The sequence below is a fragment of the Mustela erminea genome, chromosome 4 (genome assembly GCF_009829155.1).
Source record: "Mustela erminea isolate mMusErm1 chromosome 4, mMusErm1.Pri, whole genome shotgun sequence".
Classification (NCBI taxonomy): domain Eukaryota; kingdom Metazoa; phylum Chordata; class Mammalia; order Carnivora; family Mustelidae; genus Mustela; species Mustela erminea.
Window position 1 is genome coordinate 122602555 of NC_045617.1, and position 23973 is coordinate 122626527.

Consider the following 23973-nt stretch of genomic DNA (forward strand, 5'->3'; position numbering starts at 1 on the left):
TCTGTGAGCCTGGTTACATAGCCCCCTATGTGAGCTTAGTTACATCACCCCCTACCCATCTTCCTACTTAGTTTTTCCTGTCCTTTATTCAGTCTTATGAGTTATCAACACTGGTGAAGTTCTCTCAGGGATTTTGTCCATGTTTAGGAATAGATCTTCTGGTATCAGGAAGAGTGACTGGCATTCCCGAGGTCAAAGGAGAATGAAGAGTAACAGCAGCATTCTCAAACCAAGCAGCAAGATCTACAAATGAGGTGTACATCTGCTCTGGCCATATATGATCACATTTTCAGGGTGAATTCCACATCTTGTCCTAAAAGCAACGAAGCAGCTCCTATACCTGTGTAGAGATTCTTCTCTGTTGGCTTCCCAGAACCTGAACCATACTGAGAATAAGCATATGAAAATATACTACAATTAATCCATGATCCCAGTGGTATGGAAAAGCTGATTATCTGGTCAAAATCAATAGGATTTCCATGTGAGAAGAGTAAAGCATACAAGGCATTGGGTGAACAACACAAAAATACAGGAAATTCTGTTGCCTTGACTGGTTCTAGTCATGGAAACGCTCTCAATAGCATCTTTTTCTCTAAAAGAGTACTGTCAGTCTGCTCCTTCTGACTGTTGTGAAGTCCAGGGTTTTCAAATTCATCACACGTTGGCATGTAAGTTGGATAAGGTGTTAAAAAGGGTAATTTCAAGGCCAGTTTTCCAGGGAAAGGTGGACAGAAGAGGGCACATGCAGGGGTGCCTGGGTGGCTCAGTGGGCTAAAGCCTCTGCCTTCAGCTCAGGTCATGATCCCAGGGTCCTGGGATCAAGCCCTGCATTGGGCTTTCTGCTCAGTAGGGAGCCCGCTTTCCTCTGTCTCTGCCTTCTTATGATCTCTGTCAGATAAATAAGTAAAATCTTAAAAAAAAAAAAAAAGGACACATGGTCGCTAAAGGAAAGATTATTCATCTTCTGCACCTGAGGGGCCACAGCCAGGTGTCTGGAGGAAACTGTGGGGAGAGATCCCTCCCACACACACACACCGTCCTCAAAAGGGTGCAACCCACACTGCCACCACTGCTGTTACCTCCCCTTCTGGCACTGCACACACCACCCAGATGTGGCCAGATCTTCGTTCTCTTTATCCACCTCTCTCTCTTCCTCCTTAGCCTGTCACCACACAGCCAGCTCTTCTGGGAGGAAGGCAGGCAGGGTATGAAGGGGACAAACAGAACCCTCATGGAGGATATGGTCACTGACTTAAATATTTTGTAAGTATTCTACTTGTGATTTCCTTCGTCCCATTTGTAAAGAGTGTTTAATTTCTACCAATTTGTGAATTTTCCAGTTTTCCTTTTGTTGTTGATTTCTAACTGCATCCCATTGTGGTTGGATAGTTTTGTGATATCTCTCTTTTTGATTCTGTTGAGTCTTAATTTGTGGTCTGACATGTGGTGCATCCTGGGATTGGTCCCATGTACCCTGGAGAAGAACGTGTATACTGTTATTTGTGGGTAGAGTGTTCTGTATATGGGAGTCAGATCTAATTGGTTTTTTATGTTGCTCAAGCCCTCTGTTTCCTTAATTTTCTTCTGCTTGTTGCTCTATCCAATTTTGAGAGTGGGATAGTGAATTCTCCAACTATTATTGTGGGTCTCTCTTCTTCTGCATTTCATTTTATGAATCTTAGCTTCATAGGTTTTGTTGATCTGTTATTAAGTGCTACTCACTTATAATTGTTACATCTTCATGTTCTATTGAAACTTGTGTTCACATATACTATTCTTTTTGTCTCTTCTAAATTTTTTTGATTTTAAGTCTATTTTGACTGATATTAGTAGAAACACTCCAGTTTTCTTTTGGTTATTTTGTGCACAGAATACCTTTTCCCATCCTTTCTCTGTCAAACTATTTGTATTTTTTTATAAAGTGAGTCTCTTTTAACTAACATATAGTTGGATAATCTCTTTTTCACTATTCTGCCAAGCTCTATGCTTTGATTGGAGAATGTTTATGTTCATGTCTTTCTTGAATTTGGGTGAGTTTTCAGCCATTATTTCTTCAAACAATCTCTCTTACATTTTTCTTTCTCTTCTGTCTGCAACTCCCAAAATGCTTATGTTGGTTCCCACTATGTTATGTCCGTGCTCCAGTAGGCTCTCTTCCCTTTTCTTCCGTTCTTTTCATTCTGTTCCTCAGACTTGATCATTTCAATGGTCCTATCTTCAAGTTCAGTGATTCTTTCTTCTACTTGCTGAAATCTGCTCTTGAACATCTCTACTAAAACTTTCATTTGAGTTATTGTGCATATCAGCACTGGAATTTCCTTTTAGTTTCTTTTTGTGTTTTGTATCTCTTTGTAAATACTTTATTTTACCCATATCCAAATTTTTGTCTTTTTTAATTTTCAGAGCATCATACAGACAGTGGATTTAAAGTCCTTGTGTAGTAAGTCCACCATCTCATCTTCCACAGGAACACTTTCTGCTTTTTTTCTTTTTTTAACTTGGAATGGGTCATGTTGTCCTGTTTCTCTGTACACTTTGTGTTTTGTAATTTTTGAAAATGGGTCATCTCAATCTTATAATGTGGTAATTCTAAAAGTCAGATTCTCCCATCAACATGTTTGTTGTTTGTTTTAATTTCCTTATTGTTCTAGGCTGTGTACCAGAAATCCGCCTTAGGTATACACATCAGCTCTCTTCATGTCATTTTTGAGCCTACACTTTTTCCTGAACATGTGTGTGCTTTCTACATCCCCATTCCTTCGAGCCCCAGCCTACTCCCCTCACCTCAGTGCTGTTCAGTGAGAATCTGAGAGCAGCATGGCAATACCTCTTTGTGGTCACAGGTCTGAGGTTATAGGGCTGAGCTCCTTTATTCCTGCTCACTCATTACCTCCCCAGTGTGTCCCTGACCTATGACACTAGCACAGGGCCCTACATAATAAGGCGATGCAGGTCTGGTCAGGTTTGGCTTGTAAAGTGTTTCCCAAAAATCTACACTGATATTGAGGTTTCCTCCCCACTGAGTACCAGGGACTCTGGCTTTAGGGAACAGAGAGGTCTCCAAGCCAGAACTGTTGATTCCCAGATCTGCAGCCAGCCTGACAAATATGCTGGATGCTCCAATAAACACACTGCCACTTTCCATAGAGATGACTTTGGACACGAGTTCCTGTCACTCATTCCTACTGCTTTCTCTGATGCTAGAGGTTGGGACACTGGCTCTTTCCTCGGTCATGTCAAGTGATGTGAATGCCAAAACCTTCAGTCTGGACCACCTCAGGTCCCACTGTCTGCTACCCTTAACAGCAAGACAGGAGTTCTGCAACTCAACCTCAAATCTCATTTCTAGCCTGATGGCTGATTCGGGGATTTGAAGGTGGCTCACCACGTGCTCCAAAGGGCCTCAAGCCCTGCAGCTGAGTCAATGACATACAACATAACTAAAACCCCTTCCCAAGCCCAAGACATCTCAGAGGCATCTAGTGGTTAGGTGCTACCTGTCTATGATGCCCATGTGTTTGGAATATGAGTGCAGGAGGTACTCTTCATATTCCTGGTTCCTTCTTCAGGCAACCAAGGCCAATACGTACATACTAAACTCACATAGGAACTCGTGCAAGCGCATACACACACACACACACACACACACACACACACACACACACACTTCATAAAGAACTCCCCATGTGAAACACCTATAAATTTTCCTCTTACCAGGTCCAAGCCCAACTTGAAGGAATTCTGATCGCAGCATTCATTCATTCATTCATTCATTCCTCTAGGTATAGTCCGTGAATGCCTCTGCGCCAATCTCTGTATTAAGCCTGGTAATCATTTAATGCCAGAGACACAGCACATATTGTCCTAATGCTTCCCATCTCACAGGAAAGACAGACAATAAATAAAACATAATAATAGTTGTACATTATACATTGCTATTACCTAGTGCTAGATAACAAAAAATCTCCAAATAATCCAATCACCTTTTATTCTCTCGCATTGTGTGAATCAGCTAGGGCCAACAGCAGCTATTCTGCTCTGTGTGACTTGGACAGGGACTACAGTCATATGGAGATCTGAATGGTTTGGAATATTCTAGAATATGTTGCCTCTCAGTGGGGAGTGTACTGAGGCTATTAAATGTTGCTTGCTGCCATTATGGCCCGTTGGTGCCATCTGGTGTTAATCCAGGTCTTGAAGGCTAACAAGCTCAGGGAGGAAAGAGAAACCAATAGAAGTCCATCTAGTGCCAAATATTACTTTGTGTGCTCTCAGGACTTCTTCAGTTGTCCAAACTCAGCTTTGCCTTTTTCTGAAGGAAGATAACACCTTGACTATTTTCTCTCTTTCACTTCTTTTCTTAACCTCTACTGGTCTTTCCCTGCCCCACATGATCCCTCAGCATCGTCACCTGGGCCTGCTTCCACCAACCACAAGACAGGAGCAGGAAAGGGCGCTGGGACCAAGAACAGCACTCTGGAGCAGAAACTCAAAACCTTCCCTCCTCTCAAGCTCCAACCTGTCCACTCAGGGAGCACAGAGCATCTCTGAAGGACAGGTCCTATTACCTCTTCCTCGAAGCCAGGCAGTGGTCACAAACACAGCACCTTCTCTCCGTAGGTGTCTTGATCCCCACTTGTATAACTACCTTTGCACCAGGGCTGTTGTCTGCTTATTGGCCATGCTCAACTACAGCCACAGAGGCCACCTGCAGCTCAGCCTCCTCCCTGCCCTCCCCTGAGCCAACAGCTCCTAACTGAAAGAGACATCAGAAAGCTCAGATGACTGGCAGGCAGTCAAGAAAATGAGACTCCAGTGGGGTCTGTACATGACCTGGCTCAGGAAAACCCCATGCTTGCTGCCCTCCACCCTCATCCCTGGCCCAGCTCCCATGTGCACTAAGCCTCCTTTGCTTGTTCTTGGCCCACTCTCACCTGGAATCACAGGTCCTACCCTAATGCTCCTTGCCTGCGGTTGCCAAAGCCTTCCTGCCCCTTTCCAAGCAGGGACTCCCCAGGCAATTCAGGCAGTGCCTCTTACAACCTTCTTGTAAATGAGGTGTAGGAGATTCTTGAGACCCCCATCTCTGAGGCTATCTATCCACCCTCTGCATCCTGAAACTGCCACTGTCGCCCTCTCTCCTTCACCTTCCATTTGAAAATGCCCCTGGACCAACCTTGCTGAGCCTGAGGGTAGAGAGCAGTGGGGACCAGCTCAGAGCAGGGAGCCTCAGCCCTCACTACCCAGTCCTCATCCAGAGCAAGAAGAGGTTATGCTCACCACTCAAGGGCCCCAGGAACGTGGCTTTGAATAGGGCTAAGGGTGTATATGCACATGTGGCTCTCACTGTCTCAGCACTCTGACTTCAGCTCCTGTTACAGAGGCTTGTTGTTCCCTCCATATTGTGCAGAGGGAGACATGAGGAACCCCCATATCCCAGAGATCTCCTCCCATCCCACCCATTGCCCAGATTTCTCACTTGGGTTCCCACTGCTCTTGTTGACTTCTTGTTCTTAGAGAGAGGACTCATGCAAGAATGATAAAAAGGATACCAGCAACAATAAGAAAATCAGAGGGTCATTCCTCCATTCTGATGCACCAGGGCCTTCCCTGGAAAAGGGTCTTATATTGACCTGGCCACCCCAGGACCACAGGACTGCTGACTTCTCCCCATCCTGCCTCCTGTCCTCACCAGGCCCAGAGTGTGAGGGCATAGAGTGTGCACTGCAATTCTCTGTGGCTTCCATGTAGCAAGTGAACCTCTGATTGTCTCTCTAAGGAATCCTTATGGCCACACACTCCAGTAAGTCCTGTTCCCACTAGGCTGTACTCCCATAAACTGCTGGGCATACTGGTCAGGGAGATATTCCTGGGAGAGAAACAGAACACCCAGCCTGCCAGGCTGGCCTTGCCCTCCAAGGTCTGGCTGTAGGTCATGTTCAGTGTTAGGAGCACTGGAGAAGAAAGCACAGAGCCAGTGAGGTACAGGGGAGAGAGAGAGTGATCAGGGCTGTTTCTCTCACCTTTCCACCTGTGGCTGAAGCTCTCATTCTCCAAGTCTATTCCGCTTCGTAAGACCCAGTTCCTTTGGACAGGCATATTTTTGGACCCAGGATCCAAGCCTCACTCTGTTGGATCCATGTGTTAATGCTCCAGGGCAGGGCATGAATGTTGGGTTCTTGGGGTGAGGGCAGTATAAAGTAACAACTCTTTTTAACAGCGAGGTTAGGGCTTCCTCTCATGCCTGACGCCCATCTATACGGGTTCAGTTTTCTGTAGGAGTACCACTGCCTCCCTGGACTACTGACACTGGGAGGAATCATTACTTCTTCCCCTCCTCCTCCTTATTCTCCTCCTCCTCCTCCTCTGTCTTCTCTTTATCCCCCTTGTTCCTCTTCTTTTTCATTTTATTTATATTTATATATTCATTGACTGATTGAGTGATCAATTTATAGAACAAGAGATTGCATGAGCAGCCAGAGGGGCAGAGAGAGATGGAGAAAGAGAATACCACAGATTCTGCACTGAGCAGGGAGCCACACACTGGGCTCAATCTCACAACCTTGAGATCATGGGCTGAGCTGAAATCAAGAGTTGGATTCAACCAGCTGAGCCTCCCAGGCACCCCTGGGAGGGTTTACTTCTATCCCCACATGACTGGTGTTTCTGTCCTTTATTCAGAGGCTTTAAAAGGACAGGTGGATCACAGTACAATGCACCAGCAGAACATATGTGCATTCCATCAGACAAAGAGGGCTTCCTTGGATAGGGTTATTGGAGGGAGGCATAATTGGTCCAGCAGAAAAGAAAGTCTCTGCCCCAGGGCTGAACCATTTCTGCCAAAGAAACTCATCCAGGACTCCACATCTTTCTGCTGCTTCTGCAAAGTTCTCCCTGTATATGGGCTGAGAAATCCTAGCTTTGACAGCCATCTGCATCCAAGGACTTCTTGATTTCCATAGCCAAGGTTTGAGCAGAGGACCAGGGAAGTATCCATCCATGGATCTTCAGATCGTAAGAGAGGAAGAGCTCCCCATTATAGTGGAAATGCCTGAAGACCTTGGTGCTGTTGTCTTCTCAGCTTTTCCAGTCCCAGATTTCCTAGATGGAATGCGAACTGGCCACTATCCAGCAGTGACTTCTCTCATCCTGTGTCCCTCTGCTTTCCTTGCCCCAGTGACAACTCCAGCCAGATGGGCCCTTCCCTGTTCTCCTCCATGTCTTCCCTGTGCTGGCTGTGTAATGGTCCCTGTAGGATAAAATCCATAGACAGTAAACCCTTACCCCTACTCCCAGGCAAATCCAGGGAAAGAAACAGGTCTCTGCTCTCTGCCTTGAACTTCCCTGGGAAAGATCTCCCATTCCCACCTGCTCCAAACCCCCCTCACCTCCTTTCTGTGCCTGCAGGGCTAGATGCCTTCCAGAGTCATTCTGAGGCTCCTCTCTTACTTTCCAAGTCCTTGGACTCTATGTGCCACGTCTCAGGTCCCAGGACTTCTTCTTTCCACAGTCCCTGTGGCTTTGGCATGTCTTTCTCACTGTCATGGTGCAAGAAGGCCTGACCATACAAGCATCTCTCCTGAAAGTTCTCTGATGCACAGATCCATTATGGGACACCACCATGAGCTTTAATGAAGATCACCCATGATCTGGGCAGGAAAGAGAACATGAATGAAACTGCTTCCTGCAAGTGACTGCATGCCATATGTTTCTCTGAAAGGTTCTGCTGTCCTGAGCTGCTTGAAGTCCTAAGGATACAGAAAATGCACCTGTACAAGGGACAGGAAGGAGGCTTTCCAATGCAGGTAGAGAGGAAAGAGGGCAGGAAGAAGAAGGAAGAAAAAATGGCTGAGGTGGGTGGAGATGGTAGACATTCAGGACAGTAGCAAGGAGAAGGAGACACAGGCTCCTGTAGGGTAGGTTGGAGGTAAAGGGGAGAGGCTGACCTTCAGGAACGAAGAGCGGAACAAGAAGGCCATGGTGAAGGAGAGGTCTTATCAGCAAGGAGGGAGGGGCAGTGGGTGGTGGCTACGTTTGAGTGATCTATGACCAGAGCTGACATGGTGCCCAGGAGGATTATGGTGGAGTGGAGAACCAGGGACCTTGCTACCTGTGGTGAAGTTTCATCAGGGACTAGGTAGGGCCAAGTGAGGAAGGATTAGTGAGGCAGGGGGGCTGTGGAGGGGATTGTGACCACAATGGTGTTTACAGAAGGCCAGTACTTCTGTACTGGCCTAGGCCCAGACTGGAAGAGTGGCCTGATGATGCCTCTAGTGGGGAATAGGATGGAATTACCATTGTTCGCTGGGGAGAGAGAGTAAGCAGGGGTCTCAGAGCTCCTGGGCAGTGAGCCCAAGGGTAGTTTTTTATTTTATTTTATTTTATTTTATTTTATTTTATTTTATTTTATTTTATGTAGTCTATTTTAGAAAGGAGGAGGAATAGAAGAAAAAATAGAGCCAAAACTCCATAGTGAACAGCTTGGAAAAAGACCTAGAGGGTAGGGGTCGTTTAGGTGGAGGTAGGGCAGGTCAGACCCCCAGTGAGGTTTAGGTGAAGGCTGGCTATAGGGAGGCAGGGAGACGGCTGGCTATAGGGAAAGGCTGGAGCTGACCATGTGGCAGGAATAACCAGTTTGGGGGCTATTTGTCAGGAATGAGGCCCACTCGGGTCAAGGAACCAAAGCCAGGATGAAGGCCAAGGACCTGTGCATTTGGACCTGGAGCAGTTTTCTAATCAGTGAGGAAGAGGGATGGCAAGAGGCGGCAGGGGAGACTAGTGCTGAGGGTCTGGAAATGGGGGACTGGGTTCCTTGAAAGAACTTAATTACAGACTTACAGGAAGGAGGGGGCATAGGATGAGAGCAAGGAGGAAGGAGGCTGACTGCAAGGGCCCCACAGGAGGAGCTTCTGAGGGAGGAAAGCTTGGTGATGGCCAGACACATGGGCAAGGGCTGTGAGCAGGCATTTAAGAATTGCACCAAAAATAATAAAGTACTTAGGAATAAACTTAACCAAACGGTGGATAACCTGTACTCTGAAAACTATAAACACTGATGAACGAAATTGAAAGTGGCACAAACAAATGGCAAGAATCCATGCTCATGATATCACCTTACACCAGTTAGAATGGCCAAAATTAGCAAGACAGAAAACAACATGTGTTGGAGGGGATGTGGAGAAAGGGGAACCCTCTTACACTGTTGGTGGGAATGCAAGTTGGCGCAGCCTCTTTGGAGAACAGTGTGGAGATTCCTCAAGAAATTAAAAATAGAACTTCCCTATGACCCTGCCATTGCGCTCCTGGGTATTTACCCCCAAGATACAGATGTGAAAAGAAAGGCCATCTGTACCCCAATGTTTATAGCAGCAATGGCCACGGTTACCAAACTGTGGAAAGAACCAAGATGCCCTTCAATGGATGAATGGATATGGAAGATGTGGTCCATATACACTATGGATTATTATGCCTCCATCAGAAAGGATGGATACCCAACTTTTGTAGCAACATGGACAGGACTGGAAGAGATTATGCTGAGTGAAATAAGTCAAGCAGAGAGAGTCAGTTATCTTATGGTTTCACTTTTTTGTGGAGCATAACAAATAGCATGGAGGACATGGGGAGTTAGAGAGAAGAGAAGGGAGTTGGGGAAAATTGGAAGGGGAGGTGAACCATGAGAGACTATGGACTCTGAAAAACAATCTGAGGGGTTTGAAGTGGCGGGGGGGGGTGGGAGGTTGGGGGAACCAGGTGGTGGGTATTAGAGAGGGCACGGATTGCATGGAGTACTGGATGTGGTGCAAAAATAATGAATACTGTTATGCTGAAAATAAATTTAAAAAATTTTAAAAAAGAATCCATGCTCATGGATTGGAAGAAAAAATATTGTTAAAATTTCTGTTATCCAAATCAATCTACATATTTGATGCAATCTCTATCAAAATACCAACAGTGTTTTTCACAGTGTAGAACAAACAATCCTAAAATCTGAATGGAATCACAAGGACTGTGAGTAGCCAAAGCAATCTTGAAATATAAAAGTGAAACTAGAGGCATCACATTCCAGACTTCAAGTTGTATTACAGAGCTGTAGTAATCAAAGCTGTATGGTACTGGCATAAAAATAGACATATGGATCAATGGACCAGCATAGAAATTGAGAAGTAAACTCACACTTACACGGTGAACTTTTCTTTAACAAATCAGAAATGGATACATGATAGGAAAAGACTGCCTATTCAACACATGGTGTTGGAAAAAGTGGACAGCAACATGCAAAAGAATGAAACTGGGCCATCTTCTTATACCATACACAGAAATAAATTTAAAATGGACTAAAGACCTAAACGTGAGACCTGAAATCATAAAAACCCCGGAAGAGAGCACAGACAGTAACTTCTCTGATATCAAGGGCAGCAACATTCTTCTTGGTATGGCTCCTGAGGCAAGGGAAGCAAAAGCAAAAATAAAGGAGTGGGACTACATCAAAATAAAAAGTTCCTGCACAGCAAAGGAAACAATGAACAAAACTAAAAGGCAACCTACAGAATGGGAGAATATATTTGCAAATGACATAACTGATAAAGGGTTAGTATCTAAAATATGCAAATAACTAATACAATTTAAAAAAGAGAAAACAAATATTCCAGTTAAACAATGAACATTAGACATGAACAGACATGTTTCTGAGAAGACATCCACATGGCCGATAGACAAATGAGAAGATGACCAACATCACGCATCATCAGGGAAACCCAAATCAAAACCACAATGATACATCACCTCTCGCCTGTCAAAATGGTTAAAATAAAAAAACAAGAAACAGCAAATGTTGGTGAGGATGAGGAGAAAAAGGAACCCTCTGACACAGTTAATGGGCATATAAACTGGTATAGCCACTGTGGAAAACAGTATGGAGATTCCACAGAAAATTAAAAATTGAATTACCATATGATCCAGAATTTCACTACTGAGTATTTACCCTAAGAATATGAAGACATTAACTCAAAAAGATATGTGCATCCCTTGTTCATTGCAGCACTATTTACAATAGTGACATTATGAAAATAGCCCACATATCCATCGATAGATGAATGTATTAAGAAGATGTGGTACATTTATACAATTAAATGTTACTCAGCCATAGAAAAAGAATGAAATCTTGCCATTTGTAGCAACATGGATGGATCAAGAGAGTATCGTGCAGGCAAAATAGACAGAGAAAGACAAAGACCTTATGATTTTACTCATATGTGGAATTTAAGAAACAAAACAAGAGAAAAAGAGAGAAATAAAAAATGGAATATAAACATATATAAACTCATAGATATATAGTAATATACATAACTATAGAGAACATATGGATGGTTACCAGAGAGGTGGTGGGTAGGGGCATTGGGTTTGGGTGAAACTGGTGAAGGGAATTAAGAGTATGCTTATCTTAACAAGCAGTGAGTAATGTATAGAATTGTTGAATCACTGTATTGTACACATGAAACTAATATAACAGTGTATATTAACTATGCTGGAATTAAGATAAAAAACAAAACAAAACAAAAGAAAGATTAGTAAGTGGGCATCCTTCCCATACATCCTAGGCAGTTTTCTTGCTGATATTTAGGCTGAGTCCTGAGGTGAGTGAGGCTATACACAAATTTTAAGAGTGGGTTCTTCATTCCCTACAGTTCTATGGTTTTCATGAATATGGTCTCTTTGGTTTTCAAAGCCAAACATAAAATGGGGCTCATTTATCCTGTGCAGTACCTAGGGCCCAGTGCCTGATGTAGAGCACAGACACTTTGCTTCTCAGGCAATTTTTGTATTTTTGAGATTCCATCCTATTTTGGATATTGTTTCTGGGGTGAGTTTTTTGGTTTTGGTTTTGGTTTTGGCAAGAGTGTCTCTGCTTCTCTTACCTGTTTTGATGCTTCCCTTTTATCCTTTGTTGTGGAGGCTCAGAGGAGATAATCAGAGGATATTATTCCATAATCAGTTGTAAACTTGTTGGGTGCATGGAAGTAGATGGGTTCAGGATCTTCATAAGCTGCCATCTTGAACCAATCCCCTGACACAATCTTGACTACCATTATTCTGCAAGAACTTTTGAAAGACTCAACACAGAGCTTAAACTCATAACCCCTAGACAAAGATTGACACTCTCCACCAACTGAGACAGCCAGGTGTCCCTACATTTTCAATTTTGTGATTTCTTCTTTATATCATATACATAATATACTTGAATGATATATATTTATATATTTATATCATATTCTTGTCATGTTATATTTTATGTCTTGTGATTCCAATATTGAAGTTTCATGAGCTTCTTTTTACCTCCTGTTCTTTCTAGTTACTCAATCACAGTCTTTTTTCTATTTGTACTTCTATTTCTTGCTACGAGTTGCTTTTTTTCTTTGTGCAATTATTTGTGTGAAGTTTTTGACACATAGGTTAAATAGAGATATCAAGAGAAATTTCTTTCTTTTTAAATAATTTCTCTTTTAAATTAAATTAAATGATTTTATTTATTTTTTTAAGTAAGCTATATGTCAGTGTGGGGCTTAAATTCACAACCCCAAGATCAAGAGTTGCCTGCTCTACCATCTGACAAGTCAGCTGCTCTGAAATTCATTTCTTTCTTACAGCTTTTGGTTCATCACCAATCCAGGACAGTTAGAAGCCCAACTAATGACATGAAGTTATTTTTGTCCAATGGTCAATGGCCAAGCAAATTTGGACTACAAATCATAGAAGCTTTAGTCCGTGATTGCAGATTTCTTGAAAGAGTGGTTTGTTCACTTTTTGCTGACTCAGAGGCAAATGTCTGTAGAATATTCTCATACTTGAAGATAGACTAGATTTGGTTTGGCTGGGAGAAGACATTTTGAGCAATCACTTCATCACCCAACATTGCTGCTTCACTTATTTGTGAGTATGAACTGGAGTTGACAAAAGCTGGATCCATAACAACAAAGAAGGGAATAAGTTGAAAGATGCCATTTAGGAGTCACTTCTTCACCCAAACAGACTTGAGTGCCTGCAGTGTATAGATTAAGTTCTACTCTCCAATCACTGCTCCAAATGTTGAAAATTGTCATTCTTTTCCATTCCTGGCTCCCAATGCCCATTCCCAGAACATGTACTTCTCTTTCTATGTAAAAGAATTCCACACTTCAACAATCTTTGGGGCAGATATAGCTCCATCCATTGATTAGGGGTACCCACTTTGCTAGGATATGCGTTTGGACATGACATGACAGGACATGCAGTTGTACATGACATGAAGCATCAACAGTCACATGACCACCTGCCAGATTTTGACTAAGGACACGTGACAGACACACTGCGACAGCATCCATGCATTTGGCACAGGTGGTTTGGGTATGTCACAATAGAGTCATGCAGCTACAAGGGGTAGTAGTGATAGCAGTCCTAACCTTGGGGTCAAGTGTCCTGCATCAGGGGAGTCACTAGTGTGAATGGTGGCATTGATACACAGTAGCAGGGCCTTGAGTATAGGTGGGCCTCCACCTAGGGTTCACACTAGATTCTGTTCCTGGCTGTGTAACTTCAAGCCTGTATTGTGGTTTTCCTTGAAATAAAACAAGGTCTTCAATCTCTTTTCCCCAAGTATCTCTGTAACTGTACATATGTATCACAAGGGGTCATAAACCTTTGTAGGAAAGGGTTTCCAAGAGCAAGAATTCAGACATTTTTTTCCAGCTTTATGAAGATGTGATTGATATTCACCATTGTGTGAGTTTAGGGGTACAACCTGCTGATTGATACATTTCTATACTGCACGTGATAGCAACCACTACAACCATAGCATTAGCTAACACCTGTATGATGACACATAGTTACCATTTCCTTTTCTGTGGTGCGAACATTTGAGACCTACATTCTTAGTAACTCAGAGATTTTATGTTGAGCTGATAACTTCCTCAATCTGCCACCTGTCTGTGTCCCATGGAAGAGAAAATGTGCATATCTTGCATTTTGCTTCCTACAAAAATAGTATTACATATTTTATTAATTAAATATTCCAGAGATGGACAGAGTTCATGTGGACAAACAGGGGGAAGGGGAGGGGGAGAGGGAAAGAATATCAAGCAGACTCTGCACTGAGTGTGGAGCCCAACTCAGAGCTCCATCTCACCACCCTGTTATCATGACATCAGCTGAAACAAAGAGTTGGATGCTCAACTGACTGAGCCACAAGGTGCTCACCAAAACCCTTTAAATGTGTGTGTAAGACCCCTTCCCACAATGAGGGCTCTCGTCAATGATTCAATGACTCTCTATCTGCAGAGCCCCAGGATTGTTTGTGGGTTTGTGACAAATACTCAGGCCTCTCCCCAGACCCACCACCTTAGAATGTTGGACCTGGGGCCAGGAATCACTTACTTAATAAGTCCTACAGGACAGGCTGATGCACAGCCATGTGGGAATCCTGCTTCGTGTGCTTGCTAATCCATGTGGTATCTGAAGAGCAGTAGCAACACCACCAACCTTGTTATTAACGCAGCATCTCATGCTCTACCTCAGACTGTCTAGATCTTCATAGCCCAGGAAATTCCTGTGCACACTGAAGGCTGAGCCTCCCTGGGCTATGTGCCTTCTAGACGCAGAACCACATCGTGCAGTGCACTCTGGGTGTGCGCTCTGATCAATTTGCTTAGCCCTGAGAAGTCCAAGATTTCTTCCTATTCCTTTATCTTCTATGGTCATGACCCTCTTGGTCACCTCATCTATGCTGAAAGCTCTAATCATCATTTACATGATATCATCTCCCAAATCTATTTCTCCAACCTAGATACTTCTCTTACTCTGCAATCTATATCCAACTGCCAATCTCTTTCCATTTCTAGTAGACATTTCTTTTTTTTTTTTTTTGAATTTTTATTTTTATTTCCAGCATAACAGTATTCATTATTTTTGCACCACACCCCGTGCTCCATGCAATCCGTGCCCTCTATAATACCCACCACCTGGTACCCCAACCTCCCACCCCCCGTCCCTTCAAAACCCTCAGATTGTTTTTCAGAGTCCATAGTCTCTCATAGTTCACCTCCCCTTCCAATTTCCCCCAACTCCCTTCTCCACTCTAAGTCCCCATGTCCTCCATGCTATTTGGTATGCTCCACAAATAAGTGAAACCATATGATAATTGACTCTCTCTGCTTGACTTATTTCACTCAGCATAATCTCTTCCAGTCCCGTCCATGTTGCTACAAAAGTTGGGTATTCATCCTTTCTGATGGAGGCATAATACTCTATCCCCAGGGGTACAGGTCTGTGAATCACCAGGTTTACACACTTCACAGCACTCACCAAAGCACATACCCTCCCCAATGTCCATAATCCCACCCCCTTCTCCCAAGCCCCCTCCCCCCAGCAACCCTCAGTTTGTTTTGTGAGATTAAAAGTCACTTATGGTTTGTCTCCCTCCCAATCCCATCTTGTTTCATTGATTCTTCTCCTACCCACTTAAGCCCCCATGTTGCATCACCACTTCCTCATATCAGGGAGATCATATGATAGTTGTCTTTCTCTGCTTGACTTATTTCGCTAAGCATGATACGCTCTAGTTCCATCCATGTTGTCGCAAATGGCAAGATTTCATTTCTTTTGATGGCTGCATAGTATTCCATTGTGTATATATACCACATCTTCTTGATCCATTCATCTGTTGATGGACATCTAGGTTCTTTCCATAGTTTGGCTATTGTGGACATTGCTGCTATAAACATTCGGGTGCATGTGCCCCTTTGGATCACTACGTTTGTATCCTTAGGGTAAATACCCAATAGTGCAATTGCTGGGTCATAGGGCAGTTCTATTTTCAACATTTTGAGGAACCTCCATGCTGTTTTCCAGAGTGGCTGCACCAGCTTGCATTCCCACCAACAGTGTAGGAGGGTTCCCCTTTCTCCGCATCCTCGCCAGCATCTGTCATTTCCTGACTTGTTGATTTTAGCCATTCTGACTGGTGTGAGGTGATATCTCATTGTGGTTTTGATGTGTATTTCCCTGATGCCGAGTGATATGGAGCACTTTTTAATGTGTCTGTTGGCCATCTGGATGTCTTCTTTGCAGAAATGTCTGTTCATGTCCTCTGCCCATTTCTTGATTGGATTATTTGTTCTTTGGGTGTTGAGTTTGCTAAGTTCTTTATAGATTTTGGACACTAGTCCTTTATCTGATATGTCATTTGCAAATATCTTCTCCCATTCTGTCAGTAGTCTTTTGATTTTGTTAACTGTTTCCTTTGCTGTGCAAAAGCTTTTGATCTTGATGAAATCCCAATAGTTCATTTTTACCCTTGCTTCCCTTGCCTTTTGCGTTGTTCCTAGGAAGATGTTGCTGCGGCAGAGGTCAAAGAGGTTGCTGCCTGTGTTCTCCTCAAGGATTTTGATGGATTCCTTTCGCACATTGAGGTCCTTCATCCATTTTGAGTCTATTTTTGTGTGTGGTCCAATTTCATTTTTCTGCATGTGGCTGTCCAATTTTCCCAGCACCATTTATTGAAGAGGCTGTCTTTTTTCCATTGGACATTCTTTCCTGCTTTGTCGAAGATTAGTTGACCATAGAGTTGAGGGTCTATTTCTGGGCTCTCTATTCTGTTCCATTGATCTATGTGTCTGTTTTTGTGCCAGTACCATGCTGTCTTGATGACGACAGCTTTGTAATAGAGCTTGAAGTCCGGAATTGTGATGCCACCAACGTTGGCTTTCTTTTTCAATATCCCTTTGGCTATTCGAGGTCTTTTCTGGTTCCATATAAATTTTAGCATTATTTGTTCCATTTCTTTGAAAAAGATGGATGGTACTTTGATAGGAATTGCATTAAATGTGTAGATTGCTTTAGGTAGCATAGACATTTTCACAATATTTATTCTTCCAATCCAGGAGCATGGAACATTTTTCCATTTCTTTGTGTCTTCCTCAATTTCTTTCATGAGTACTTTATAGTTTTCTGAGTATAGATTCTGTGTCTCTTTGGTTAGGTTTATTCCTAGGTATCTTATGGTTTTGGGTGCAATTGTAAATGGGATGGACTCCTTAATTTCTCTTTCTTCTGTCTTGCTGTTGGTGTAGAGAAATGCAACTGATTTCTGTGCATTGATTTTATATCCTGACACTTTGCTGAATTCCTGTATAAGTTCTAGCAGTTTTGGAGTGGAGTCTTTTGGGTTTTCCACATATAGTATCATATCATCTGCGAAGAGTGATAATTTGACTTCTTCTTTGCCGATTTGGATGCCTTTAATTTCCTTTTGTTGTCTGATTGCTGAGGCTAGGACCTCGAGTACTATGTTGAATAGCAGTGGTGATAATGGACATCCCTGCCGTGTTCCTGACCTTAGCGGAAAAGCTTTCAGTTTTTCTCCATTCAGAATGATATTTGCGGTGGGTTTTTCATAGATGGCTTTGATGAGATTGAGGTATGTGCCCTCTATCCCTACACTTTGAAGAGTTTTGATCAGGAAGGGATGCTGTACTTTGTCAAATGCTTTTTCAGCATCTATTGAGAGTATCATATGGTTCTTGTTCTTTCTTTTATTGATGTGTTGTATCACATTGACTGATTTGCGGATGTTGAACCAACCTTGCAGCCCTGGAATAAATCCCACTTGGTCGTGGTGAATAATCTTTTTAATGTACTGTTGAATCCTATTGGCTAATATTTTGTTGAGTATTTTCGCATCTGTGTTCATCAAGGATATCGGTCTATAGCTCTCTTTTTTTATGGGATCCTTGTCTGGTTTTGGGATCAAGGTGATGCTGGCCTCATAAAATGAGTTTGGAAGTTTTCCTTCCATTTCTATTTTTTGGAACAGTTTCAGGAGAATAGGAATTAGTTCTTCTTGAAATGTTTGGTAGAATTCCCCCGGGAAGCCATCTGGCCCTGGGCTTTTGTTTGTTTGGAGATTTTTAATGACTGTTTCAATCTCCTTACTGGTTATGGGTCTGTTCAGGCTTTCTATTTCTTCCTGGTTCAGTTGTGGTAGTTTATATGTTTCTAGGAATGCATCCATTTCTTCCAGAGTGTCAAATTTATTGGCATAGAGTTGCTCATAGTATGTTCTTATAATAGTTTGTATTTCTTTGGTGTTAGTTGTGATCTCTCCTCTTTCATTCATGATTTTATTTATTTGGGTCCTTTCTCTTTTCTTTTTGATAAGTCGGGCCAGGGGTTTATCAATTTTATTAATTCTTTCAAAGAACCAGCTCCTAGTTTGGTTGATTTGTTCTATTGTTTTTTTGGTTTCTATTTCATTGATTTCTGCTCTGATCTTTATGATTTCTCTTCTCCTGCTGGGTTTAGGGTTCCTTTCTTGTTCTTTCTCCAGCTCCTTTAGGTGTAGGGTTAGGTTGTGTACCTGAGACCTTTCTTGTTTCTTGAGAAAGGCTTGTACCGCTATATATTTTCCTCTCAGGACTGCCTTTGTTGTGTCCCACAGATTTTGAACCGTTGTATTTTCATTATCATTTGTTTCCATGATTTTTTTCAATTCTTCTTTAATTTCCCGGTTGACCCATTCATTCTTTAGAAGGATGCTGTTTAGTCTCCATGTATTTGGGTTCTTTCCAAACTTCCTTTTGTGGTTGAGTTCTAGCTTCAGAGCATTGTGGTCTGAAAATATGCAGGGAATGATCCCAATCTTTTGATACCGGTTGAGTCCTGATTTAGGACCGAGGATGTGATCTATTCTGGAGAATGTTCCATGTGCACTAGAGAAGAATGTGTATTCTGTTGCTTTGGGATGAAATATTCTGAATATATCTGTGATGTCCATCTGGTCCAGTGTGTCGTTTAAGGCCTTTATTTCCTTGCTGATCTTTTGCTTGGATGATCTGTCCATTTCAGTGAGGGGAGTGTTAAAGTCCCCTACTATTATTGTATTATTGTTGATGTGTTTCTTTGATTTTGTTATTAATTGGTTTATATAGTTGGCTGCTCCCACGTTGGGGACATAGATATTTAAAATTGTTAGATCTTCTTGTTGGACAGACCCTTTGAGTATGATATAGTGTCCTTCCTCATCTCTTATTATAGTCTTTGGCTTAAAATCTAATTGATCTGATATAAGGATTGCCACTCCTGCTTTCTTCTGATGTCCATTAGCATGGTAAATTCTTTTCCACCCCCTCACTTTAAATCTGGAGGTGTCTTCGGGCTTAAAATGAGTTTCTTGGAGGCAACATATAGATGGGTTTTGGTTTTTTATCCATTCTGATACCCTGTGTCTTTTGACAGGGGCATTTAGCCCATTAACATTCAGGGTAACTATTGAGAGATATGAATTTAGTGCCATTGTATTGCCTGTAAGGTGACTGTTACTGTATATGGTCTCTGTTCCTTTCTGATCTACCACTTGTAGGCTCTCTCTTTGCTTAGAGGACCCCTTTCAATATTTCCTGTAGAGCTGGTTTGGTATTTGCAAATTCTTTCAGTTTTTGTTTGTCCTGGAAGCTTTTAATCTCTCCTTCTATTTTCAATGATAGCCTAGCTGGATATAGTATTCTTGGCTGCATGTTTTTCTCGTTTAGTGCTCTGAATATATCATGCCAGCTCTTTCTGGCCTGCCAGGTCTCTGTGGATAAGTCAGCTGCCAATCTAATATTTTTACCATTGTATGTTACAGACTTCTTTTCCCGGGCTGCTTTCAGGATTTTCTCTTTGTCACTGAGACTTGTAAATTTTACTATTAGGTGACGGGGTGTGGACCTATTCTTATTGATTTTGAGGGGCGTTCTCTGAACCTCCTGAATTTTGATGCTCGTTCCCTTTGCCATATTGGGGAAATTCTCCCCAATAATTCTCTCCAGTATACCTTCTGCTCCCCTCTCTCTTTCTTCTTCTTCTGGAATCCCAATTATTCTAATGTTGTTTCATCTTATGGTGTCACTTATCTCTCAAATTCTCCCCTCGTGGTCCAGTAGCTGTTTGTCCCTCTTTTGCTCAGCTTCTTTATTCTCTGTCATTTGGTCTTCTATATCACTAATTCTTTCTTCTGCCTCATTTATCCTAGCAGTGAGAGCCTCCATTTTTGATTGCACCTCACTAATAGCTTTTTTTATTTCAACTTGGTTAGATTTTAGTTCTTTTATTTCTCCAGAAAGGGCTTTTATATCTCTCGAGAGGGTTTCTCTAATATCTTCCATGCCTTTTTCGAGCCCAGCTAGAACCTTGAGAATTGTCATTCTGAACTCTAGATCTGACATATTACCAATGTCTGTATTGATTAGGTCCCTAGCCTTCGGTACTGCCTCTTGTTCTTTTTTTTGTGTTGAATTTTTCCGTCTTGTCATTTTGTCCAGATAAGAGTATATGAAGGGGCAAGTAAAATACTAAAAGGGTGGCAACAACCCCAGGATAAAATGCTTTAACCAAATTAGAAGAGATCCAAAATCGTGAGGGGGGAGAAAGGGGATAAAAAGAGCTTCAAAAAGGAAGAAAGAAAAAAAAAGAAAAAAGAAAAAAAAAAGAAAAGAAAAGAATTAAAAAAAAAGAAAACACCTAAGAAAAATGTAAAAAAGAAAAAATATATATATTAGATAAACTAGTAAAAAATCGTTAAAAAAGAAAAAGGTAACAGTTAAAAAAAAAATTTTACCCGAAGGCGAGAAAAAAAAAACAAAAAATGAAAAAGAAAAAAAATTAAATTAACTGCAAGACTAATAAAAAATCACAGGGAAAATGCCATGAGTTCCGTGCTTGGCTTTCTCCTCCTCTGGAATTCTGCTGCTCTCCTTGGTATTGAAACCGCACTCCTTGGTAGGTGAACTTGGTCTCGGCTGGATTTCTTGTTGATCTTCTGGGGGAGGGGCCTGTTGTAGTGATTCTCAAGTGTCTTTGCCCCAGGCGGAATTACACCACCCTTACTGGGGGCTGGGGTGAGTAATCCGCTCAGGTTTGCTTTCAGGAGCTTTTGTTCCCTGAGCGCTTTCCGTAGAGTTCCGGAGGACGGGAATACAAATGGCGGCCTCCTGGTCTCCAGCCGGAGGAGCCGAGAGCCCAGGGCCGCACTCCTCAGTGCGCCCTCAGAGAACAGCGCCAGTTACTCCCGTCTGCCTGACCTCCGGCCGCGCTCCAAGCTCTCTGAGCCTGCGACCAGTTCAAGGTAACACCAAGCTGTGAGCTTACTGTCGGCTCTGTCTCTGTAGCCGGCTTTCCCGTTCCAATACCCGCAAGGTCTGCGACACTCAGACACCCCCAATCCTTCTGTGACCCTGCGGGACCTGAGGCCACGCTGAACCCGCGTGGGCTTCGCCCCGGTTTAGCCTCTGGAGCGATGTCCCTCAGCGGAACAGACTTTTAAAAGTCCTGATTTTGTGCACCGTTGCTCCGCCGCTTGCCGGGAGCCGGCCCCTCCCTCCGGGGTCTATCTTCCCGTCGCTTTGGATTCACTTCTCCGCCGGTCCTACCTTTCAGAAAGTGGTTGTTTTTCTGTTTCCAGAATTGCTGTTCTTCTTCTCTTTGATCTGCCGATGGATTTTCAGGTGTTTGCAATCTTTAGATAAGCTATCTAGCTGATCTCCGGCTAGCTGAAGCAGTCTCAGCCTGCTACTTCTCCGCCATCTTGACTCCAACCTCTTTTTTCTTTTTTAAAATTTTTATTTATTTAAAATTTCTTTTTAGTATTCCAGAATTCATTGTTTATGCACCACATCCAGTGCTCCATGCCATATATGCCCTCCATAATACCCACCACCAGGCTCACCCAACCTCCCTCCCCCCACCCCTCCAAAACCCTCAGATTGTTTTTTCTCAGAGTCCACAGTCTCTCGTGGTTCATCTCCCCCTCCAATTTCCCTCAACTCCCTTCTCTTCTCCATCTCCCCATTTCCTCCATGCTATTCCTTATACTCCACAAATAAGCAAAACCATATGATAATGGACTCTCTCTGTTTGACTTATTTTACTCAATAATCTCTTCCAGTCCTGTCCATGTTGATACAAAAGTTGGGTATTCATCTTTCTGAAGCTGAGTAATATTCTGTTGTGTATATGGACCACATCTTCTTTATTCATTTGTCTGTTGAAGGGGATCTTGGCTCTTTCCATATTTTGTCTACTTGGACATTGCTGTTATGAACACTGGGGTGCATATGGCCCTTCTTTTCACTACGTCTGTATCTTTGGGGTAAATACCCAGTAGTGCAATTGCTGAGTCATAGGGTAGGTCTATTTTTAATTTTTTGAGGAAACCTCTACATTGTTTTCCCAAGTGAAAGTACCAATTTGCATTCCCACCAACAGTGTAAGAGGGTCCCCTTTCTCCACAACTTCTCTAACATTTGTTCTTTCTGCCATTCTAACTGGTATAATTTACTGCTGTAACGGTCTATTTCTGAGAGTGGGGTGTTAAGGTATCCTACAATTAATGTATTATTATCAGTATGTCTCTTTATTTTGATTAACAGTTGGCTTATATAGTTGGTTACTCCCATGCTGGGGGCATAGATACTTACCATTGTGAGATCTTCTTGTTGAATAGACCCTTTAAGAATGATATAATGTTCTTCTTTATCTCTAACTAAAGTCTTTAGCTTAAAATCTAATTTGTATAAAATGAGAATTGCTATCTCAGCTTTCTTTTGAGGTGTATAGACATGAAAGACAGTTCTCCATCCCTTCACTTTCAGTCTGGATGTATCTTTAGGTTAAAAATGAGTCTCTTGTGGACAGCATAGGGATGGGTCCTGTCTTTTTATCCAATCTGCAACCCTGTGCCATTTTATGGGAGCATTTAGACCATTCATATTGAGAGTGATTATTGAACAGACAGGATTTTGTTGTCATCATGTTGCCTTTGAAGTCCTTGTTTCTATGGATTGTCTCTTGTATATCTCTGTCTATATCACTCTTGGGGTATTTCTCCTTTTATAGACGCCCCCTTAATATATCTTGCAAGGCCAGCTTAGTGGTCACAAATTGTTTTAGTCTCTATTGGTCCTGGAAGTTTCTTATTTCTCCATCTATTCTGAATGAGAGCCTTGCTAGGTAAAGAATTCTTAGCTGTGTATTCTTCTCCTTTAGTACCCTGAATATGCCTTGCCAGTGCTTTCTGGCTTGCCAGGCTTCTGTGGACAGGTCTGCCATTTTTCTGATGTTCCCCCCATCTATGTGAGGATTCCTGCCCCCAAGAGTCCTCAAAATGGTTTCCTTTGTTCTAATATTTGTGGGTTTTACTATTACATGCCTGGGGATTGATCTGCTCTCATTGATCTTGAGGGGTGCCCTATCTACTTCTAGGACATGATTATTTGTTTTATCCTGTAGATTGGGGAAGTTCTCAGCTACAATTTGGTCAAATATATCTTCTAGTCCTCTCTCTCTCCATTCTCTCAGGGATCCCAATAATTCTGACATGGGAACATTTCATGGCATCATTTATTTTTCTAATTCTATTTTTGTGGATTTTAAGCTGTTTGTTGCAGGCCTCCTCCTGCTCCTTGTTTTCTATCAGTTTGCCTTCAAGATCACTAGTTCATTCTTCTACTTCATTTCCCATAACTCTTAGAGTATCTAGATTAGATTGGATCTCATTGATTGCCTTTTAAAGTTCTGCCAGATCTTCTCTCACTTCTGCCCTTGACCAATCTATGTTGCCATTAATAGTTTTCTCTAGCTTGACTATTGTCTTCATAATTGCTACCTTGAAGTCTAGTTCTGATATCTTGCTTAGATTCATATCCATTAGATCTGCTGGAGAGGCCATTGTCTGTGGGTCTTTTATTTGTTGGGAATTCCTCTTCCTTGTCATTCTTTTGAGTTGTGGTTGAGAGGATGTATAGCTGAAAATATCAACAACTATCCAGGCTAGGTGAACCCTGGGAAGTTTCAGAGCAATGGAAGTCATCTCCAAACGAAATAAAACAAACAAGCAAAAACCCAGCAAAAATGGGCCCCAAGACTAAGCTTTATAAAGTACAAAAATAAAAACAAGCAAACAAATAAAAA

General features: G+C 42.4%; 2 pseudogenes; one reads left to right on the plus strand and one right to left on the minus strand.

Annotated features, from left to right (window-relative positions):
- The window catches only part of LOC116587519, a 592489-nt pseudogene that overhangs the window by 315361 nt on the left and 253155 nt on the right, over nucleotides 1-23973 (plus strand).
- LOC116587902 overlaps nucleotides 85-23973 on the minus strand; it is a 35631-nt pseudogene continuing 11742 nt past the window's right edge.